Source organism: Gorilla gorilla, chromosome 10 (assembly GCF_029281585.2).
Source record: "Gorilla gorilla gorilla isolate KB3781 chromosome 10, NHGRI_mGorGor1-v2.1_pri, whole genome shotgun sequence".
In the NCBI taxonomy this organism is placed as follows: Eukaryota; Metazoa; Chordata; class Mammalia; order Primates; family Hominidae; genus Gorilla; species Gorilla gorilla.
In genome coordinates, this window is record NC_073234.2 from 47,030,593 (window position 1) to 47,035,207 (window position 4,615).

At 46.3% G+C, this 4,615-nt stretch overlaps 1 non-coding gene across 1 annotated transcript; it reads left to right on the forward strand.

Moving 5' to 3' along the window:
- On the forward strand, window positions 1-107 carry LOC115930243 (U6 spliceosomal RNA). Its single transcript, XR_004066896.2, has one exon. It is a non-coding gene; the product is annotated as a U6 spliceosomal RNA (small nuclear RNA).
- The last annotated feature ends 4,508 nt before the right edge of the window (window positions 108-4,615 follow it).

The following is a 4,615-nucleotide window of genomic DNA, read 5'->3' on the forward strand; positions in this document are numbered from 1 at the left end:
GTGCTGGCTTCAGCAGCACATACACTAAAATTGGAATGATGCAGAGAAGATTAGCATGGTCCCTGCGCAAGGATGACATGCAAATTCACGAATCCTTCCCTTTTTTTTTTTTTGAGATGGAGTCTCGCTCTATCACCCAGGCTGGAGTGCAGTGGCGAGATCTCAGCTCGCTGCAACCTCTGCCTCCTGGGTTCAAGTGATTCTCCTGCCTCAGCCTCTGCAGTAGCTGGGATTACAGGTGTGCGCCACACACCAGGCTTTTTTTTTTTTTTTAATTTTTTTAATTTTTAGTAGAGACAGGGTTTCACCATGTTGGTCAGACTGGTCTGGAACTCCTGACCTCAAGTGATCCACCCATCTCAACCTCCCAAAATTCTGGGATTACAGGCATGAGCCACTCCTCCCAGCCACAAGTATTTTCAATTATTATGGGTATGTATTTAGGAGAGGAATTGCTGGGTCATATGGTAACTATGTTTTACTTTTTGTTTTTTGAGACGGAGTCTCACTCTGTCGCCCAGGTTGGAGTCCAGTGGTGGGATCTTGGTTCTTTGCAACCTCTTCCCCTCCAGGGTTCAAGTGATTCTCCTGCCTTAGCCTCCTGAGTAGCTGGGATTATAGGCACATGCCACCACTCCTGGCTAATTTTTGTGTTTTTAATAGAGACGGGGTTTCACCATGTTGGCCAGGCTGGTCTGGAACTCCTGACCTCAGGTGATCCGCCCACCTCGGCCTCCCAAAGCTCTGGGATTATAGGTGTGAACCACCACTCCTGACCTATTTTACTTCTTTTTGGGACTTTGTTTTTTGTTTTTGCTTTGTTTTGTTTTTTGCTTTTCTGTTTTTGTTTTCCAGGCTGGAGTGCAGTGGCGAGGAGACGGCTTACTGCAGCCTCAACCTCCTGGTCTCAAGTAATCCTTCAGCCTCAGCCTCCCATATACCTGGGACCACAGGCATGCAGTAGCACACTTGGCTAATTTTTTTTTTTTTTTGGGGGGGATGGAGTCTCGCTCTGTCGCCCAGGCTGGGGTGCAATGGCACGGTCTTGGCTCACTGCAACCTCTGCCTCCCGGGTTCAAGCAATTCTCCTGCCTCAGCCTCCTGAGTAGCTGGGATTACAGGTGTGCGCCACCACGCCCAGCTAATTTTTGTATTTAGTAGAGACGGGGTTTCACCATGTTGGTCAGGCTGGTCTCGAACTCCTGACCTCGTGATCCGCCCGCCTCAGCCTCCCAAAGTGCTGGGATTACAGGTGTGAGCCACCGTGCCCGGCCCACACTTGGCTAATTTTTTAAAAATGTATTTTCTGTAGGCTGGCGCAGTGGCTCACGCCTGTAATCCCAGCACTTTTGGGAGGCCAAGGCAGGCGGACCACCTGAGGTTCAAGACCAGCGTGGCCAACATGGAGAAACTCCATATCCACAAAAATACAAAAATTAGCGGGTCATGATGGCAGGTGCCTGTAGTCCCAGCTACTTGGGAGGCTGAGGTAGGAGAATCACTTGAACCTGGGAGGCAGAGATTGTAGTGAGCCAAGATTGCGCCATTGCACTCTAGCCTGGGCAACAGAGTGAGACTCTGTCTCAAAAAAAAAAAAAAATTTCTTTGTAGAGATGGACTCTTGCTTTGTTGCCCAGGATGACCTTGAAATCCTGGTCTCAAGCAATCTTCCTGCCTTGGGCTTCTAAGCACTGGGATCACAGGCGTGAGCCACTGCACCAGGCCCTGTGTTTAACTTCTTGAGGAACTACCAAATTATTTTCCGCAGTGGCTGCACCATTTTACATTCCCAACAACGTTTGAGGGTTCTGATTTCTCCTCTCCACATCCTCACTAACACATGGTATTTTCAGAGTTTTTTGGTTTTGTATTTTCTTTACAGCCATCCTAGTGGTGGTTGTAAACCATGGTGTCTCATGGTTTTGATTTGCATTTCCCTAATGACTACTGATTTTTTTTTTTTTTTTTGAGACGGAGTCTCACTGTGTCCCCCAGGCTGGAGTGCAGTGGTGTGATCTCAGTCCACTGCAAGCTCTGCCTCCCGGATTCACGCCATTCTCCTGCCTCAGCCTCCCAAGTAGCTGGGACTACAGGCGCCCGCCACCATGCCTGGCTAATTTTTTTGTATTTTTAGTAGAGACAGGGTTTCACCGTGTTAGCCAGGATGGTCTCGATCTCCTGACCTCGTGATCCGCCCGCCTCGGCCTCCCAAAGTGATGGGATTACAGGTGTGAGCCACCGCGCCCGTCCCCTTAATGACTAATGATTTGCACATCTTTTCATATGTTTGTCTATTTGCATATCTTTTTTTTTGAGACCGAGTTTTGCTCTTGTTGCCCATGCTGGAGTGCAATGGTGCAATCTCGGCTCACACAACCTCCGCCTACCAGGTTCAAGCAATTATCCTGCCTCAGCCTCCAGAGTAGCTAGGATTACAGGCATGCACCACCATGCCTGGCTAATTTTGTATTTTTAGTAGAGGTGGGGTTTCACCATGTTGGTCAGGCTGGTCTGGAACTCCCGACCTCAGGTGATCCGCCCGCCTCGGTCTCCCAAAGTGCTGGGATTACAGGCATAAGCCACTGCACCTGGCCTTTTTTTTTTCTTCTTTGAGACAGTCTCGCCCTGTCACCAGGCTGGAGTGTAGTGGCACGATCTCAGCTCACTGCAACCTCTGACTCCCTGGTTCAAGCAATTCTCCTGCCTCAGCCTCTCCTGTAGCTGGGATTACAGGCATGTGCCACCACGCCCAGGTAATTTTTGTATTTTAGTAGAGACGGGGTTTTACCTTGTTGGCCAGTATGGTCTCGATCTCTTGACCTTGTGATTTGCTCGCCTTGGCCTCCCAAAGTGCAGGGATTACAGGCGTGAGCCACCACGCCTGGCCTTGTATATCTTTATTTGAGAAATGTCTATTCAAGTCCTTTATTCATTTTTGAGTTGGATTATTGTTTTTTGTTGTTGTTGTAGTCGTAAAAGTTCTTTATATATTCTGGATACTGGATCCTTATCAGGTACAAAAATTGCAATTATTTTCTTCTATTCTGTAGGTTTATGGAAGCAATTTTTAAATGATTAATTTGACAGTTGTGTGTGCATAAAGGATTTGAAGAGACAGCAGAAAGACCAATTAGGAATTCATTGCAGTTCTTCAGGTTACAATGGACACAAAACAGTAACAGTAAGAAAATGTCCCCCAAACGATTATGTACCACAAGTGAAATTAGGAAAAGTCAGCTGAGCGTGGTGGTATGTGCCTGCAGTCCCAGCTTCTTGGGAGGCTGAAGCAGGAGGATCACTTGAGCCCAGGAGTTAGAGGCTTCAGTGAGCCATGATAACGACAGTGCACTACAGCCTGGGCAAGAGAATGAGGCCCTGTCTCAAAAACAAAAACAAACAAACAAACAAATCAAAGTATAATAGATGAGATCAGCCATTTGTAGAAGTAGCAAATAACCTGGTGTAGTTTCAAGAAAGCATAATTCTATCAACATATCTAAAGTTCTAGCAACCTAATCACTCAAAGTAAAATGGCTGGAGGCCTAACACAATCAAATTCTAACCCAATCAATTAGAATAAGATGGCTGAAGGGAATATAAACAGAATCAATTATATTAACTTGGCTAGAGCTGAAACCCAATCAATTGAATTGTACCTTGTTTTCAGAGAAGGGGGAGTAAGGAAGTAGTCTGCAAAGAATCCCCACCCCCAAAATTGTCAATATTTCTCCAGCGACATTTAGGAAAGAAGATTACCCATTTGTCCAACATAAATGAATATCTTATATCTGTATAAAGAAGATGTATGCTGTTCTATTAGTCACTAAAGTTATCCAACTAGGGTGGGCGCAGTGGCTCACGCCTGTAATCCTAGCACTTTGGGAGGCCGAGGCAGGTGGATTACCTGAGGTCAGGAGTTCGAGACCAGCCTGGCCAACATGGCAAAACCCTGTCTCTTCTAAAAATACAAAAATTAACCGAGATTGGTGGTGGGCGCCTATAATCCCAGCTACTCTGAAGGCTGAGGCAGGAGAATCGCTTGAACCTGAGAGGCAGAGGTTGCGGTGAACCAAGATCGCACCACTGCACTCCAGCCTGGGCGACAGCGAAACTCCATCTCAAAAAAATAAAATAAAATTATCCAACTAATTCCACTTGTTCACTAAGTAACCTTCTAATGATCAAACTTGTCTTCCAAAATAGTCAACCATTTTGATTAGCCAATAAGATTGTCTAGGCCACTGGAAGTTTTTTTTCTCTATTTTTTAATAACAAAATTTAAAAGTGGTACAGACGGCCGGGTATGGTGGCTCATGCCTGTAATCCCAGCACTTTGGGAGGCCAAGGTGTGCGGATCATGAGGTCAGGAGATCGAGACCATCATGGGTAACACAGTGAAACACCATATCTACTAAAAATACAAAAAATTAGGCGGGTGTGGTGGCATGTGCTTGTCCCAGCTACTCGGGAGGCTGAGGCAGGAGAATCGCTTGAACCTGGGAGACAGAGGTTACAGTGAGCTGGATCGCGCCACTGCACTCCAGCCTGGGCAACAGAGCGAGACTCTATCTCAAAAAAAAAAAAAAAAAAAAAAAAAGTGGTACAGAGAGGTTGT